At 45.2% G+C, this 18,951-nt stretch overlaps 1 long non-coding RNA gene across 1 annotated transcript; it reads right to left on the bottom strand.

Annotated features, from left to right (window-relative positions):
• Nucleotides 1-5,315: 5,315 nt before the first annotated feature.
• On the bottom strand, nt 5,316-18,182 carry LOC133221032 (uncharacterized). Its single transcript, XR_009727869.1, has 4 exons — nt 18,101-18,182; nt 17,733-17,899; nt 12,094-12,234; nt 5,316-5,838 (listed from the first exon to the last, which is right to left on the bottom strand). It is a non-coding gene; the product is annotated as an uncharacterized LOC133221032 (long non-coding RNA).
• Nucleotides 18,183-18,951: the final 769 nt, after the last annotated feature.

The following is an 18,951-nucleotide window of genomic DNA, read 5'->3' as shown; positions in this document are numbered from 1 at the left end:
GACATCAGGGAATTTGCAGGAGACCTCAGATGAGCAGTAATCCATCACCCTTAATTTCTTTCTTATTTTCCTAACTGCAACTTAATTTCTGCTTTAATGAAGAAACAAAACAAATGTTTTTGTCAAATCATCTTTAAAACACTATACAGAGGAAAAAAGACATAAACCATATACACAGCTATGGTCCTTTGTTTCCTGATAGAATACCTGGAATGCGAAGAGAAATGGCTTTTATAATACAAGAACATGTTATGGGATAACTCCCAAGCAATTACTTTCTTTCACAGTAATGCTTTCATGAGAGCTAATCTGATGGAATTCTTTTGGTGAGGAGTCTGGTTTTAATTAAATACCCTGAGGAGAGCTCTAAAAGAGAAAACATTTAGCTCACTTGGCTTTAATGGATGTCAGTAAACTCAGAATGATTCATGTGGTCAAAGAAGCTGAAATTGTGAGTAATTCCTCTCATCCCAGCCTGAGCATATGGCTGGTCAGGGGAGTTATAAAGAGAGTTAAGGAGACCTTCTCTTCTGCACAGGCCTCTGGAAGCTGAGGAAGTACCCATACCTGCTTGCCCTGCCACTATACTCCCCTACAGGCATCTGATATAGGACACTTTCAGATGGACCACTGGTCTGATGCAGTGCAGCTCTTCTTGTGCTACTATGTTTAAACTCAGCTGTCTTTTGGGTCCCAAACATAATGGGTGTGCAAGAAAACTCTCCAGAACTGTTTCTCCACAGCCTTGATGATGGGCAGTTAAACATACCAAGGAGATCAAACAGTGATGTAGACTGCCTACATCTCAATATGAATGGGGCCTGAAATCTATATGTATGTATGTTAGACATGTACACAAATACACTTACATACATATACATAATATCTTTGAAGACATTCACACAAATTAAATGCATACTTGAGTTAATACACACAGAGAGTGCAGAAAGGTCTACAGGAACAAGTGTTGGAGGGTTTAGTAAGATATTCTTGGCTGCAAACAACAGAGGCAGCTGTTCGGTCAGCAGTCTCTGCATTCTGCTTTGGGAGTTTCTGGGCCTTTTGTAGACAAGGCCCAGGACCATTTGGCACAACTGGGAACCCTCTGAGAAACTGGAGGGTGTCTGTTGCTGCCAGGTGAGGATGAGGAAAAGGGAGCCAGGAGGGCATGGGCCCAAGGAACCTCTAGCAGCTTCTGATGAGCATGATGAGCTGCCCTTGACCCAGGGTGCCTGGAGTCCCTGTTGCAGCTGTCCCTGCTTAAGGAGGGTGAAGCACCCTTCAGCTGGTGCTCAGGAGAGAGCTGTGAAAGAGCTATGGCAGAGACCACAGCTCTCAGAAGTGGCAGTCTGTGCAGCAGAGCATGAGGAAGGGGGCCTCAATTGTATCTGTGCTGCTGTCACAGCCTCAGCTATGGTGGTGGCATGCCACAGGGCAGTCTCCCCAGCAGCTGTCCAAGCAGCTGTCCCTGCTAGGGCAGAGGCTGTGATGCACACTGGGTCTGGATGGCAGATGCAGCCTTCCAAGCCCTGGGCTGCAGGGAAGACCTGGGGCTTCTCTCCAACGCCTGCTGTCCTGCAGGATGTGTGCCATCGTGGAGGAGCTGTGCTGAAAAGTGGGGGAGTTACAGGAGGAAGTGAGCAGGCTGTGCAGCATCAGAGAGGATGAAGAAGGATATAGACAAGATCTTCTCTTAGACACAGTGGCTTAAACTCCAGACCTTAACTGCAGCAGGGAAACAGGCAGTGTGCACCCTAATATTAAGGTAAGCGAACTCCTGGAGAATGGGAAGAATGGAAGCTGGTCACTTCTGGCACCAAGAGGTGGGTTCCTGCCCCACCTAAGGACTCATAACTGAAGAGTATGTTCACCATCCTCCAAGTTGATGAGGTGCCAGACATGCCTTCAAGCAAAGGATCTGGTACACCTGACCCTAAATCATGTAAGGTCACCCAGGACGAATGGTGAGTCCATGTAAACGGGTGACTCCCTGCTGCATGGGACAGAGGCATCCCCCTGTTCAACTGACCTGTCATCTAGAAAGGTGTGCTGCCTGCCAGGGGCCAGGACTGGGGATGCTGCGGAGGACTGCTGCAGGTCCTCCAACTCTCTAGCTACTATCCCCTGCTGTTATTTTGTGTGGACATAAACGATGCTTCCAGGGAAACCTGAATGGTATCAAGAGTGATTAGAAAGCTCTAGAGGCTGTAATTAAAGGCACGGGGGCCAAGGTGGTGTTTAATATCCTTCTCAAGCTGGGAAAAGGGTATAAAGAAAGGCACTGATAGTACAGGTCAATAATTCGCTACAGAGCTGGTGCTGGTAACAATATTTTGGGTTCTATAACCATGGGGCCAACTTAACAATAAACTTCTATGATGAAATATTTGCCTAGCAGATGAGGGTAGAATGGTGGACTAGACTTCAGTGAGGCTTTCAATGCTGTCTGCTGAAAGATTGTCATAGCGCAGCTGATGAAGTATGGGCTGGATGACCAGACAGTGAGGTGGATTGAAGAACTGGCTGAAGGGCCAGGCAGAAGGTCACGCTGCCATCCAGAGGGACCTTGACAGGCTGGAGAAATGGGATGACAGGAACTCTGAAGTTCAATAGGGCAAGTCCTGCACCCTGCTAGGGAGGAATAACCCCATGCATCAGTACAGGCTGAGGGGCCACCCAGCTGGAAAATGGCTTTGCAGGAAAGATCCTGGGGAACACCCGATTGATCCTGAACTATTAATATGCCTGTGCTGCAAAAAAGGCAGGTGGTATCCTGGGCTGCATTAAGCAAAGCATCACCAGTAAATCAAGGGAGGTGATCTCCCATCTCTGCTCAGCAGTGGTGAGCCCACACCCGTACACTGTCTGGTTCTGGGCTCCTCAGTACAAGAGAGACCTAGGCATACTGGTGCCCTGACTTCAGCTGGGATAGAGTTAATTTTCTTCCTAGCAGCTGGTGCAGTGCTGTGTTTTGGCTTTAGTCTGAGAACAATGCTGATAACACATTGATGTTTAGTTGTTGCTCAGTAGCACTCACCCTGATCAAGGCCTTTTCAGTCTCTCGTGCTCTGCCAGTGAGGAGGGGCACAAGAAGCTGTGAGGGAGCAGACTGAAACACAGGAGGTTTCCTTTGAACACCAAGGAACACTGTTTTTAGTGTGAGGGTGACTGAGTGCTGGTACAGGTGGCCCAGAGAGATTGTGGCATTCCTTGAGATATTCAGAAGCTGCCTGCACGTGGTCCTGAGCAGCCTGTTCTAGATGACCCTGTCTTGACTGGCGATTGGACCAGGTGATCTCCAGAGATCCCTTCCAACCTCAGCTCTTCTGTGATTCTTCCTGTTACTGCACAGGGCTTTCTGGTGGCAAGACTAGAAATGTACTAAAAATCATTCTGTTATTTCACACTTTGATTTCACTTCAAATTTTTGACTGCACCAGAAAAGTAAATTTGCAGAGTGGTACCTTGAGACAATACTCGAGTGAGAATATGCTCGTTACAGATGGAGCTGTCTGAGCTTATTAGTTGTGCAGAGAAGAGTGTGTCTGAAAAACAGTCCTTAGAGCATTAAAAAGCCCCTTTTGATTATGGCACAAGCTGAGAGACTAACACAGAGGTGTAGCCTCCCATGTAATGCACTATAGATGGCCACATTGCATCAAATGCACAGGCACTTATCAGCCCTAGAGGCTTGGCCTTGGTCAGAAAAGTGATGGACTCCATCTCATGGTGTTACACATGTAACTTTAATTCAGCAGCTGGAAAGGAGGTTTACATTATGCGTGACTAACTTAGCATGCTGGCTGTGCACACACTCATCCTAAAAATAGATGTGGCCATATTGTCAATGATACAGTGAGTTTACCTTAAATTGGGGCTCACACATGGGCTCAACATCAGCAAACAGAGCCAAGTCAGGAAAATATACTTCACTGAGAAGCAAAATTCTAGAATCTTATAACGTGTTTTAAATGTAACTTTATACAGTTATGCTACACAGACTTTCTGAAGAGGAAAGAAATAGTACTTGGGTCTTATCTTCCACTGAAGATTTCTTTTGTTTACAGGTATTGCTGAAATAATCCCCACAGTAAATAAAAGAAGTATTCAGTTTCTTTGAGGGAAGTGAAGTAACCAACAGCTTAATGAGTTCCCCCAGGTCACACAATATATTTGTGTTCTGTTTAGAAATACAGATGAGACCTTTCCACTAGCTGCAAGCCCTCCTTTCCTGAAAGCTCCTTGAGAAAATGACATCTGGATTAGGAGCCAAGAAATTCTTCAATCTACCAAAGCAAAGTTTTTGTAGTGCAGAAGCAGATAAGGTTTGAATGCTGCTAATAAGCTAATCAGTGAATCTGTTTCTCCTGGTCTTTGATGTATTTGAACAATTGACCTGAAGTTTCTGATTAAATTGAGTATTTCAGCAAGTACTTATTAATCAAGCCCACTTTTTTTTTACCAAGCTTGAACAAATGTTCTAATCATATGCAGTCAACAACATTTAGCCTTAATTTAGGATACTATTGAAAATGTAAGTAAATAATGTATAGGTCCATCTTAAAGAAACTTCATGAGCAGCAGTTTATTTTTACTATTAAAGAATGATTTTTTTTGCTGCTAACAAATACTAAGAGTGGTCAGGATTCAACCTACAGTGTTCAGAAAAGAACTGTGAGTTATTACAACCAGCCACATTCTGAAAATGGTCACAATCAGCAGACTGACAGTCAAATTGGACTGTTTGGCTGAACTGCTGCAGTAATGCCATATTGCTAATGACTAATTTCCACAGCAGTGAGTTTTCTTTCTGGTGCTGTTTATTTTTCCCCTGGTTCTTTCATAGGACTCTGGTTGTCTTTTAGGCATAATACTGTCTTGCTAACGTGTGCTTAACAGTCTATAATGGCTGTTTAAAGCTGTTTTTTCCTTTTCTATAATTTTTACAACATGCTTAGGAGCAGAATACAGTGCATTGGATTAGAAAATGTGGTTATGTCCAGTCTGGGTATTAACTGCTCCTAGGGGGCGGGTCTCGGTACTTATCTGTTTCAAACCACAGGTTTCTCTTTGAAAGGCAGTCCTTTGGCTAATCCATCATTTTACTCTGTGTTGGATTTGAACACAAATGCTCACAGAGCCACCAGTGCTCTTCCACAGATAATGCAGTTGCTCTAAAATGCAGAAGAATCACTAAGCAGAGTCACAAGACAATACAGGAATTTGCTCAGACTGCTGAAGGAATATTTATGCAAGAGTCTGGGAAGGCTAAAAAAAACCCCACTAAAACTGATTATTTCCTTTTCACTATTTAAAACTGAGAGCAGTTGCTGAAAGGATCAGATGAGAGGGAGGTGAGCAGGTGAGATGTAGAGCTACAGCTCTATGAAGAGGGTCCATACCCCAGAAATGTGCTTGGGTCTATCACTGCACTCTTGCCTCATCTGTCCATTTTGTTGACTGTCAGCTGTATGATGTGGTGTCCTGGCATTGCCCCAAGGGCAGCCCAGGCTCAGGCTGAAAGTAGATTCCTGCTACATGCAAACATGTTTTCTTGAGGAGTTTTATTTTAGCAAGGACAAATGCAATCCCACACTGGCTGGGTATTATTCTCCTCTCTTTTAATACTGCAAGACTGCATCAGCCAGTGCTAAAAGGGAAAATTTCCATCCATTCTTGTTAAGGACCATAGAGCCACCTTGTGTGACATTACAGCAAGGGCTGCCGATTCAGGCGAGACACACTCAGCCATACCTATTGCCGTTCCTCCAATCCTACTGAGAGGAGCTTGCTTAAATGGTTGTTCAGGGGAATGTAGTGCTGATGCAAGCCTTCCCTCTGCTGTGCCTGGGGGAGGAGAGAGAGCTGAAACACATGCCTAAATGCAGACAGGACAGTCTCCACTCACACCCACGCAGTGCCTGGGGAGCTGTATGGCTGGGTGCCATGCTAGGAACCATGTAGCTGTTTTGCTGGACAGTGGCAGGGCTGGTGCCTGTGTTGAGTGGGTGACAGTCACAGCTCTAGCAGTTGGGAACACCAAGGCTACATGGAGCTGGCAGTTTGGGAGCAGACACAGCAGCCTGGAGCAGCCAGCCACAGAAGACCAAGTGAAGTGGGTGAATTAAATTGCTTTCTTAATAATCAACTTCCCCCTAAGAAAGTGCCTTTTAGTAAGAGGATGAAGAGTGCCCATGTTCTGCCTCTTTTTTTGCAGGGCTTTAGTGTTCTATAGCTGTGCCACGGATTAGGATAGGAAAGGAAAACTTTTTTTGCACCTTCAACAAGCCAGATGCTTTGTGGGAAATTTTGGCATAAAGCAAATCATTACTAAACTATAATGTTATCATCAATAATAACGAATAGACATAGTAGGCCATTATTATGTCATACATAGGGCTTTTATTGCTCACTGTATATAATTCCTGCTAGAAGGGGCCTCCTGTCCTGAAGGATTTAAAGTCTAAGACTCTAGTCCTGTAATTCACAGTATATGGCTGCATTTCTTAATCTGCATGAAATGCCAATGCAGTCAGCTACAGGACTGTGGCCTTCCTAGAGCAGAACTGAAAATTGCCTGGGAGGACCCAGTGCTCATTTATTAAATTAATCTAATACGCTTTATTTTCTTGTAAAGTTGAGGCAGTGCAGGGCACCTCCAATAACCCACCGTGACTGCCAAGTGAATCCCGTTGTGATGAGCCTCTGTAAATCCCAGAAGGTCTCCAGGATATATTTTGCCTTTCCTTTAATATGGAAATGGTTATTTACAGCCAGCAACTGCTTGGCAACATAGAGAAATGAACAACTCCTCTGAAGCGCCTGTAGCTCCTGCCTTCTGACTGGACAGACAGAAGCCCTAAAGCACTGATCTGACTAGTAGCCTAAAAACTGTCATTAATAAATAATTAGCACAATTTAGTAGTACCAACTTTACTGCAGGATAAATGCCTTGGAGAAGCCATGAACTCTGTTCATGGTGGCTAATGCTGGTGAAGGCATAGCAGTCTTCATGCTTTTATGCTGACAGGTCAGTGGTAGTGTCTTCATGCTTTTATGCTGACAGGTCAGTGGTAGTGGAAGGGGGATTTTGCTGTATGTGATCCAGTGTTCATTTGTCCATTTTTAAATGTGCAATTGCCATTCTTTGGATTGTCATCACAGTTTGACACCTGCTGAATGAGGGCTCGCTTGGAGGGGGCAAGGGGATGGTACCCTTCAGGGCTCTGAATGGCAGCCAAACCCAAAGCACTTGTTCAGCAGCAGTGTTCATGACCCAGCCCTGTGGTCCTCCAGTCTGCTCCCTCGTTTGGCTGCCCGTGTGAAAACTTCACAGTCAAGTCCCACATGCACTGCAAGTGTTTTCTTGTGTATTTTGGAATACAGAGCACATATGTACAAGAAACTCACTTTCCCAGTTGTGTAGTCAAACAGTTTCTGAAGAGGAAGATCAGAATAAGCCCTATTTGTTGCTGTTGTTGTAGACAGCACCAAGTAAGATAGCTCTTGGGAATCCCCATGTTTAATTACTTAGAAGTCCACTCTACTACTTTTCTTAGTCCAGACACTATCTCACACATCTCCCTTTCCCTCACTTCCCCACTGGAGTAACTTGTATCTCCATTGTGTCAAACATTTGATGCAGCTATCATGCCAAAATGAAAGTTAACTGTGTGCGTTTTTCCATTTATTCTGAATGTGTGTAGCTTAAAATATAAGAAAATGAAGTGTCAGGAGGGCAAATGTCTTCATTTGTGACAGGACTTTTTGATAATCTATCATGTCTTGTAGGTTTTTTTGCTGCTCCAAAGGCGAGTGAGATGTTTTGCTACATCTTAGAGTGCTTGACTCTGTTTCCTTTAACACTGGGTATCATGAGATTTCTTCAAAACTGAACGGCTGCCTTTGAGGAAACCAATTCCCCAGCAAGCGTGGGTGTTGCCTGTTGAGGGATGGCAGTTCTGCCTTTCTGTCCATCTGCCAGCCCAGTCTGCTGTATTTCCAGCTGGGAAATAACGAGCTTCAGAACAAGGTAGCAAAATAGTTGAACATGTTTTGAAATAGCTAAACCATTAAAACAGCAATTTAAGAAAAAAGAAATCATGTTATATGATACATATCACAGCTTAGAAAGAGCAAAAAGCTGTGCATTAGCCTTTGTGCCACTTATAGGTAAGAGTCAATTCTTCTAGGTCAAGCTTAACTTCCCACCATGACCAGTGAAAAACATATAAAGCAGTACATAGAGCAGTTTAAAACTATGTGCTTAACTCTTCATTTATTTTCTTTTCAGCATGATGAACAGTTAAATAGTCCTTCCATAGTGTTTTTAATAAAAGTGTAGGTATAAAACCAATCACTGCTTCCTATGAAAAAAATCTGTGTTTACTGCAATTCACTTTGTACTACATGGTCTATGTTGGTTTTCATTCACTCTATGCATATATATATATATATATGAAAGAATATTTCTTCTCTCATACTAGCACTTAGAAGTTATTTACTGCATATATAGAAGATGAGATCTCAGAGTACTACTCATACTGTGCAGTATTACACTTTCCCTTCTATCTGCTTTTCTCCTTACCCCCACTCTAGCCTGATGTGCACAATAGCAGTACTCCTTGCCAAGTCTCATTTTTGCTACCAAAATATCTCCTTTTCAGTGTTAGATAGCCAGGATGCTGCTCTGTGTGCAGCAGCATGGGATGGGGTAAACGTTGGCAGCACTGTAACACAGTATGGAATCCATAATTGACTCATTTGCAGAAGTGGTAAGAATATTTGACTCTGTTGGTAATTATGCGGTTCAGCAAGAAATGAAAGAGCCTGCTTTATTTCTTAAGGCTATTTATGATGGGTTTAATCACAGCTGCAAGGGGTGGTGTACCTGCACCTGAAGCAACGCCCCTCAGGGGAGTCCCAGTCAGGTCAGACTTAATTCTTACCTCAGCTCTGCTGCTCAGCTGCATTGCTGCCTTCAGCATGCCCTGCTGTCTCTGTGTCTCCACTCTCCATTTGTCAAGTAAGGTTAATCACAATCAGATTTTCTTTTCTGCTACCAAGATTAGAAGGGTAAAGCCAAGCCTGTCTGTGAGGGACTCGGGTGGCACGTTGTAAAGAAACTGTTTTCCTGGATTTGTAGAAGTCCCTTTTTAGCAATGCATGGTCAGGCAGAAATGTCCATGATCTCCCATTGACCCTTCTCCATTTGGGAAAGCACAGGCATAATCTCCTTAGCTAATTCGTGCTGTTGCACCTTCGCATTTTACCTGTACAGTGTTTTTCAGAGGAGTAATGAAACCTGTCACAGGAGGACACAAGAAAGAACCCTGCCACCAATGCCTGCATAGAGAAGCAACATTGTGATCCTCCTTATTGCCTACAAATCACGAACTGTGAAATGGAGAAAGGAGAATTGACAGGGGCTTGCCACAGCATGCTTTTACTGTCTTAAGGCTTTCCATGGGGAAAAAAAAAAACATGCCCAAGTGATTCAAAGCATTGCTTTCTCTTTCCATAAGATTCTCCCCTGATGCTGTCCCCAGGTTTCTATAAGAGAAGATTTTTGGTGACTGATTTTTCCCATTTTGGGATTTTTCTCTCACACTTAGCTGTTCTCTGACCCCCTTAATACGAGAACAATGATGTTAGTTACCTGGATAATGCTGTTTTCTAAAGTTCAAACACAGATACAAAGATACTGTGCTCTGACCACCGGATCAAAGCAAGGGCTTCCATGCATAGCCTGAGCACACAAAGCCTCGCTGTCCCATTAACATGTGTATTATTATTGGTCACCACAGAGGTGACACAAACTCCAGGATGATATCTGCCTGAGCACGGGAGTAAACACTGCCAGTTTATTATTTAGCTAATCTGTACCTACAAGCTTCTGGCATTAGGGTTTCCACAGCTTCTTTGACATGAGTTTATTCCAGATCCCTTTCATTTTTTAGGGACAGCATCCAATCTAAGCATATACCTTCTGAAGGGGCCTTACAACTGTTCAATAAAATATAAGAAGTACTTGCAGGATTACTTATAGCTCTTGTTCACTAGTATTCTGTTCATACAGTCCTGTGTAGTGCTCACCTATTGCACAGCAGTCTGCCACAGGCTTGTGTTCAGTTTATGGTGCACTGTAATTCCCAGACCCTCTTCTCCAACACTTCCTAGATATACGGTCCCAGTTTGTACTCATGATATTGGTTGCTCCTGCCAAAGGTTGTGCTTTGCACTTGTCTTGACAAAATTTCATTCTCATTTCTTTTCCAGTCTGTTTCTCCAACTTGTCAACTTTAAATTCAAATTCTGCCACTGGTATATATGGGGAAGGAGCTGAAACAGCGATGTACTGAGTGTGGTGAGCATGATCACAGTAACCTCATATCCTTAGGAAACTAGTAAAAAATGCAATGAGAATTCAAGATTTGGCACATTGCACTGACCATTCTGCATTTGCTGTAGAACGAAAAAACAGTGACTACAAACTTCGTTCAAAATCCCAAAATTCATCCTTTGGTGCAGCCAGTCACAGTAGAATCCTGCTGCTGCCCATGCAGCCCAAGGGTCCCCCAAGGATGTAGGAACACCCAGAATTTGGCAGGGTGTGCCCAGACATGCTGCAGCACATGTTGTCAGCGTGTGTCTCTTCCTATTGATTTGAAGTTACTGAAACTACAAAGCAAGGTCTGTTTGAAGCTAAGTGTGCATTTCTTATTTTGCTGGACAAGAGCCTTAATCTTCAGATGAGGTGTGAATACAGGAATGCAAGTAAAAATAACCAGATTTCTCTACCTCCTAATAAGAAAGATAAACCAGGCATTTCTTGGTTTCACACCTATACTGGACTGACAGGACAAGCACGATTGGTGTTTAAGTGAACAGCAGTGCATGCTTTCCATAAAGGCACTCATGGTCAGTATGCAGAGTAAGGAGATTGTACTTTTCAGTCTTGCTTTCAGTAGATTATTGCCTAATTTACAGGCAGACTTGGATATTTGACAGTGACTACAGTATTTAGCAGCAGCTATTTTGGCCTATTTGCTTGGAAGCCTCTAATAGCTTAGTCTGGTTGAACTCCTTTCAGAGCTTCCTGTAAATGTGGGACCATCTGTTATCCACCTCACTTTTTTTTTTCTTTGCTTGATTGGTTTCACACAGACCCTTTAGTTCATTTTAAATTAGGGTTGTTTGCAGAAAATCAAAGTGCACTTGTTCCCCCCTCCCTAATACATTGAAAACATCCCATGATGAAGAACATTGTTGAATTTACAAGGCTTTGTGGAAAAGAGGTGGGGCGCATGTGATTTTCTCCAAAGCTGGAAGGCTTCTGCAGGTAAGCCTGTAAAACCTGCAGAAGGCTGCAATGATTACAAGCCTCTACTGCCATCCTACTAAGTGACCTCTGGTATTTATTCAGCTAGACAGAACAGCTGAAAATATTGAGACTACTCATACTGCTGATCTTTTATGCCTATATGCACACATGTTCATACATATGTATAAATACACAGTATTCACCTTTAAAATACATACATAAATAATATTATATATAAAAAAAACCTTATTTCCTTGGAGATTTTCTCTTTAATTTAAGAAGCTCTGGCTTCCTTCTCATACAGGTCATGAGCAAGGCTGGAGAAGTATAAGGGAAACAAAAAGATATTAGAAAATTCCTCTTGAAAAACCTCTCCAGGCACATGAACCTGGGGGCCTGGTTTGTTTCTGAGACTTTTTTTATGATCTCAGACTCTGAGCAAGAGCTAGAGAATGTTGGACTGGGGAATTGCTACTGTGGGGAAGATCTTTAGAAGCAATACTTCAGAAACAAAAAGCAATGCCAAGCTGAAGGAACCTTGCCTTTCTTCTGTTGTCATTTTGTCATAACGAAAAGAGCCCTGTGAAATCCTCTGGGCTTAAACAATTCACATTTCAGACTGAGGAGGAAAACAAAGTATCAGGGAGAAGGTGACAAGTTCCAATATCCTCTGTGCTGTCTGAAATAATGTTGCAATAGGCCTAACCATCAACAAGCGCAGGAGTGATCTTAACTTGAAATGTTAGACTTTTAAAGCACAAAAGGTCCACTCACTGGCTGCAGGAAATAGGGTATTTGCAGAATTGCTTATGGCATGTTACTGCTGTGGGATTTGTCCAAGTACAGCCATTCTGTCTGTCCCATGGTGCGTTCAGTCTGAGCCTGGCACAAGCTCCTCCAGTTGAAATCTTCTTGTGTACCTTTTTCATAGCCACGGAGGGGAAAAAAAGCAGGAAAATGGAAATGTCATTAAGTCATAGAATAGTTAGGTTGGAAAGGGCCTTAAGATAATCTAGTTCCAACCCCCCTGCCATGGGCAGGGACACCTCACACTAAACCATGTCACCCAAGGCTCTGTCCAACCTGGTCTTGAGTGCTTCCAGGGATGGAGCATTCACAGCTTCCCTGGGAAACCCATTCCAGTGCCTCACCACCCTGTTTTAGTTTAAACCCATTACCCCTTGAACTTCCCCTGTTTTAGTTTAAACCCATTATCCCTTGTCCTACTGCTACAGTCCCTGATGAAGAGTCCCTCTCTGGTGTCCTTGTAGGCCCCTTACAGGTATTGGAAGGCTGCTATGAGGTCAGCCTGGAAGCACTTCCATTTTGGCAGGAGTAGGGCACTGCATGGCTCAGGCTGGCTGGGAAGCCTTGGAAGAGCTTCTGAGTCTCTCCTGGCCACCCTCTTACAGCCAGACTGTAGGTACCTGCTGCAGCCATGGCCTCTGCCATCCTTGTCTGCTTCTGGAGCCTCTGCAGGGCCCCTGGGACAGCAGAAGAGTGAGAAGAGAGTTGATGGGACAGGGACGGTTTCCAGGGTCCCTTATGGGGCTGGCAAAGAAAACTCCAAATACAACGGAAAGAGCAGGGTGAAGGACATGCTCCAGGTTTGTACTGGGAGGAGTTTGATGGCTACCCCAGTGATGTAAAGACCGGGGCCCTCCAGACGCTGAGGAAAGTGGTTGTGCAGCTGTTCCGTTACTGAGACATCATTGCATCAATGTTGCTATACTTTTCCCAGACAGTGAGGCATAGATCTCCTGCTGCCTGCAGCAGTCAGGGATGGGACAAAGAAGAGCTGGGGTCCCAAGACAAAGCCATGGGTGTTTTGTTTGAGGAAAGGGAGCACCTCTGTGCACCCTGTGCCACCAGTTGGTGCTGCAGGCCTTCACAGTAGTTCTCACAGTCCCGTCTGGTATCGGGCTGTGGCAAGGAAAGCATTCCCAGAGCTGTTCCCATCCTAAAACTTCACTCCGCTCTTCTCTCTGTGCATAACATAAACCACTTCTCTGCCAAAGCCTCCTGAGGTGCCTGGTGAATTCCACCACCCCTTGCCCTTTGCAGCTGCAGAGGGCAGCTGGTATTTCTAAGAAGGGATCGATTGGCATTTGGCTCCTATGCTAAGTATCACTTACTGGGTGAAACTGGTGGTAACCTTCTCATTTATCAGCATGAGCAGGCTGTTAGCAGCAACAAACCGCGGGTGCAACCTGAAGCATGGTTCTACACCACAGGCTCTTGGGGTAGAAAACCGCACCGACCCTTGTTAATAAGGCTTGCTTTCCATCGGCAAGAATAGCCACAGCTAAGGCTTGTTTTAGGAACTGTGTGTTTACAACTTGCTGCACTGCTGCTCCTGCAGATCCCAGTGTGAGGAGACGACGTAGCCAAGGAGCTCTTTGTCTCTCGCCCTGCAGCTGCTGCCTGGGTGATAACACCTGAGCAATCCCATGAGGAACCAGGGGGAAGTGCAGGTATCAGGGAATGGGATCCTGAATCTTCAGCTCTGAGGTTTATGTCTGCAACCAGAAAACAAAGCCTGGTTTGCAGGACCTCACGTTTTTCAGTGGTATGCAGTAGCAGCTGCTTTTTTCCAATACCGAGTGAGGAACTTTAAGAGCAGGGATGACACTGCTATACCTTGCACAAGCATCTGGTTTAAATCAGCTTTGCTACTTGACTCCTCATCTGGTTTCCTATGTAGCCCCCTACAGCCTAGGAAAGGCAAGACCGAATTAAAACATCCTGACTTCCCTGACTGCATCTCCATTTCTATAAGACATGTATATATCCTTCCTCTTTAGCAAGAAGGGGGAGTCTTCCAGGCTTGCAGAACAGCTCCAAATCCCCCCGAGGCAGCCACACAGACTTCTGGAAGGAACCCTTCCAGCCGTGGGCTGTTGCTTATCCTGCTTGTAATCACAGCCGTACCCATCCAGACTGCTGCCAGAGACAGGAATAGACCAAAGTAATCCTGTTGACCAGCAGCCTTATAGATAGTTCTGTAATTCACAGCCGCGTGCATGACGTATTAATTCAGCTCCTTCTGCCAGGGCACTGCCACATACAATATGTATGGGTGCAATCTGCTTCCCACCCACCAAGGCACTGCTGTTCTCCATCCACACTGCAGACCTGAGAGGTGTCTGCACCCTCAGCTACAAATCTGGCTTTTCCTACGTTTGAGTTTGCAGCTTAAATGACGTAGTCTTAAAGCAGCTCTTTTCACACAGCTTACGACTCTGTATGTACCAGGTGGCCCCTGAATTGATTACTGACATGCTCTTGCTTTGCTAACAGCTTTTGCTGATGTGAACAGGGCTGTTGTCTTAAGATATGTCCTATTAGTGTTTCTATATTCCTTCTGCGGTGGTGGGTGGCAGATATATCTGAGGTGAGACACTTCACTGCACAGTGCATTTGACAGACATGAAGAACAGCACATAAGAAGTTCTGCCTCAGTGTCTGGAATAAACAACTGTTAAAATAACCTTATTCTTCATCCACACTTGTGTGCCAGGGTGCTGTGTGTGCTGGGATGGAAGACAACTGCTGAAGTGGGTGACGGGGGTGCTTTTCCTTTCCACTGCAGTCAGTGCCTTGTTGTGAGAGACAAAGTGTATGCTAGGGGACGTGCAGAAGGGTGGTTCAGAACTGCAAAAGGAACGATGGGCTGAGCAAAATGGGGTGTTTTGCTTGGCTGGGAACATTTCTTGTTTGGAGGTAAAAGTGTAGCAGCACAGTGTATGTGTACAGTCAAGAGAAACTGCCCAGGACATGGATTTTGATGCTGCAATTCAGGCACACACACACACCTGAGAACCCTTTCTGACCACAAGCAACCAACACTTCTGTTTTGTGTCTCAGCCAAGAGGCTGAGCTTCCAAATGTGATGTCGCTGGGGTGCACTTTTGGTGCTGAGCTGATGAAATACCATCACTGATGAGCTCAGCAAACACAGAGATCTTGAATTATGAGCCCCTGTGAGAGCTGAAGCCACACTGTGCTTTCCCTGTTGGCAACTATTGAGCAGGATCTCTGTTTCTCCCCTGTGCTTGCTTTCTCTTTCTCTCCTCTCCATGTGCTTGGGAAGCCCAAGATGGTGTGATCATCTGAGCATACGCCAAACTCTTCAAAGGGCATCTGTAATCTCCTGTGCTAATCCTCCTGCAAGAGGAAGGATGCTTGTTGGCAGCACTTGCAAATCCACACCCAGAATATTAAGCTTGTTATAAAACCTGGCCTGTCGTTGTGTCTGCTGACTCTTGTTTCCAAATAAATCGTTTCAGGCGAGTAAGTTTCTCCTTCCTGTCCAGGACTTCCCTTGAAATGTTGCTTCAGGTTAAAGTAATACTGCTGTTTTCACCCTTGTGAGAAGAAATGGCTAGGTATAGCTGCCATTGTTCATGGTGCTAATAGTGCTAAACATTATAGGCCACATTCTCAAAGTGACCTCTAAAGCTGCACAAGACAGCATATGCAGCAAAAGCAGGTGGCTTAATCCATGTGTCCAGACATGGACTGCTGACCCCACGCATGGGGCATACACAGGGTCCCCAGGAGAAGGGCTGAAGTTCCCTGTACCAACACACAATGGGGCACATGCTCACATGGCAAATGCAAGGGGGCTTCAGCACCAACTGAAACATGCAGTTGACACACGAGTTTGGTGTTGCTCTGAAGCCTTAGAAGTGGTGCAAGTGCAGAGCGTGCTGTAAGGTCTGTGCTGTTTCAGCTCCCTGTTGCCTTGCCCTGTGTTGCAGTTCATCTGCTGGAGTGTGGAAGAGCTCCAGCTGGCTGTGGTGCAGTGATGCAGGGCTGGGACTTGGCTGGCTCACATGGAAGCATTGAGGTGCTTCAGAGGTTGCAGGTGGCACAAAGGGAGGGGATGGCATCTGTCCCTGGAAGGCACATCCACATGTCCCATTGACACAGGGATGGATGGGCACCAAGGAGATGGCCTGCTCTGGCTGATCTTTGGCAGGTGATCAGCTGGGCAGGTTCCCTGTGCTCAGGAAATACAATCCTATTAACACACACCAGGCAGGGGCCACAGCAACCCAAGGACAAAGGTCTGTCAGAAAGCTGGGACAGCAACTCAGGAAGCAGCATTCATCTGCTGCTGAGCTTTAGATACAGTCACAGAGGGAGGAAGGTGTAATATCGCTAACACCTTTCAGCCACATAACAAATTAACAAACACTTAATTCATTAGCTTTTGCCCTGGGGTGGGGACCTATTACTGTGGAAAAGGAAGCAGAGGCAATAAAAGCATGTATTTTTGGAGGTGGCCACATGTTACCTGCTGTCCTCTGCCCACTGGGCACTCAGACCCTGCTCTCAGACCTTCCCAGAGAAGCAGCACTGCTAAGTGACCACCTATGATGAACACACCCAGCACCTTCATCGAAAATCCTGGATACAACATTGACAAAAGAGGCCCTGATCCAGCCTCCCTCATGCCTCTCCCAGGCCCCGTACCCTTGCCCTCGTGAGGATGCTTTTGGGGCTGCAGCCTGAGCCTATGTGCAGTGCAGAGTACCTGTGGGTATTGCCACAAGGGATGTGCATTTATACTGGATTACTCCTGATGTCAGACTGCTTCTTTGTCAGCATCAGCTGGCTGACCTTGGTGGGAGCTTTTTACAGCCCTGGTCACAAAGCACTGCAGCTTGCTGCATGATGCTTGGCTCTGCACAGTGTGGGCTCTCTCACTAGCAGGGAGCTAACTCCTGATGGGACAGCTCTGCTCAGCAGCTAAGGCAACACCCAAGCTCCTGGCTGGAACACGTTACACAACCTCACCTCAAGCACTCAGCTGGAAACATTCCCTAAGAGGACTGACACAGGGAGACAGCAAGCAGAGTAAATTCTTATCTATCAGTTTCAAGCAGACGTCAACTGCAAATCAATTGGGCATCAATAGTGTGCTCTTAGAAGAAAACCCCAGGCTCTTCTGTGCTTCCTTGGCAATGAGCACAAGCAGCCTCATGCTGGGAGGATCTTCGTGCCTGTGACATGCAGGGCACCGGTACAGCAAAGACAAGCAGGGTCTGAGTTACAAGCCAAAAGTTACCAGACTCCACAGTTACACAGCTTTGGCCACACTTTGGTCTACCTGGTTTCCACCTTGGCAGTATTTGTGACAAAATGTGTGGAAGAGGTTCTCATTCTTCACAGGGCTTATGCTTCATTACAGAGGGTGTTAAATAAATGAACACTGAGACTGTGCCTATCCAAGGCCATTAACAACCCAGGAGGAAATGACAGGTAAGCAAAGAAAGGGCAGAAGGATCAGGCAAAGGACTGAGAATCACAGTGCAGCAACTGTGAAGGTGCTAGGCCTTAAACAGAAAGACCTGTGCAAGCTCAAAACCACATATACTAAAATTCCATTGTGCAAGAGGACATCGGGTTTATTTCTGCCTGTTTAATGGTGAATTCCCAGTTCTGTCAAGTGAGAATGTTTTCCATCAGTATTCCTGCAGCGATACGTCTTGTTTAAGCACAGATGGTTACATAGCTTCCATAGAAATCTGTCATGCAGGTTCAACACCAAGCTTTCAATTGCTTTATCTTTAAAGATAAGGATGATACCAACCTGATAAACTGATCTAAATCTGCTGAATCCATGAGACATCATGTGGAGATAAAGAAAGAGCAATCAATAAGGCATTAACAGATGCTGGGGTTGCCACCTGTATATAAGTTTGGAACTGTCCCCTGTACTGCAGTTCATAAAATACACCTTAGGCTGCAGTTGTTCACTGGACTAACATACAAAAGAGTAAAGATCCAGGAGCCAAGGACTTGCAGCAGGCTCTGAGTGATACACAGCTGAAGGAATAAATCAGCTGCACTCCCCTCAGAGTCTGAGCAGTCTCTTGACTTCCCTGGTTGCCATCAGCACCTGTACTGCTCCAGACCAGTGCTTTGAGACAAGATGGAATTAAACTAGAACTTGGAGCAAATGATGAAAATAAACTCTGGTCAAGGGTCCAGAAGTGAGTTAGGGATTGACTATGTCATCAAGAGTATTTCTATGAATTGATTTATGTGTGCTACAGAAATTCACCTCATGTCCCTGCAGACAGTGAAGCTGATTCAGCTGAATCTGTGCCACAGATTTTGCATGCAGCATCTTAGCTGAGGTCTAAGACAGCAGGGAGTTAATAGCAGCAGTGACAGAAAAATGAAATTCAAGTGTCTATGTGCTTCATCTTTACAAAACCTCTCTTTAGTTCACAGTAGCTTTTGCTGAGTGACGCCCATGCTACCAGCTTGGGTACCACATCTTCTTCCCTGGAGGAAATGAGTTTGACACGTGGGCTCTAAGGACAAGGGAGGAGAGGCAGCATCACTACAAAGGTAAACGAGCAGAGCTGCTCTGAGATGAGTGCCATCAGTCTCACCACCGGGGTGCCGGAGCCCCCTGCCTCCCGTTTATTACAGCACAGGTTAAGTTGCAAGGGCAGCTGGGAAGGAAGTCTCCGCTCTAAGTATTCTGTACCATGTGAAGTCAAAGATCCCCAGGCAAATGTAGCTAGAGGCAGCAAATCTCTCAAAGGGCTGAAATTCCAGCTGAGTCCCAAATTCACTGCGCAGGAGAGAAAGGGTTGTAATCTGCT

This window comes from Neopsephotus bourkii, unplaced genomic scaffold, assembly GCF_033783945.1.
Source record: "Neopsephotus bourkii isolate Nb327-2 ecotype Australia unplaced genomic scaffold, CSIRO-AGI_Nbou_v1 NB_1508, whole genome shotgun sequence".
In the NCBI taxonomy this organism is placed as follows: Eukaryota; Metazoa; Chordata; class Aves; order Psittaciformes; family Psittacidae; genus Neopsephotus; species Neopsephotus bourkii.
The sequence above is the reverse complement of the archived record's forward strand: the minus strand, read 5'-3'. Positions and strand labels throughout refer to the sequence as shown.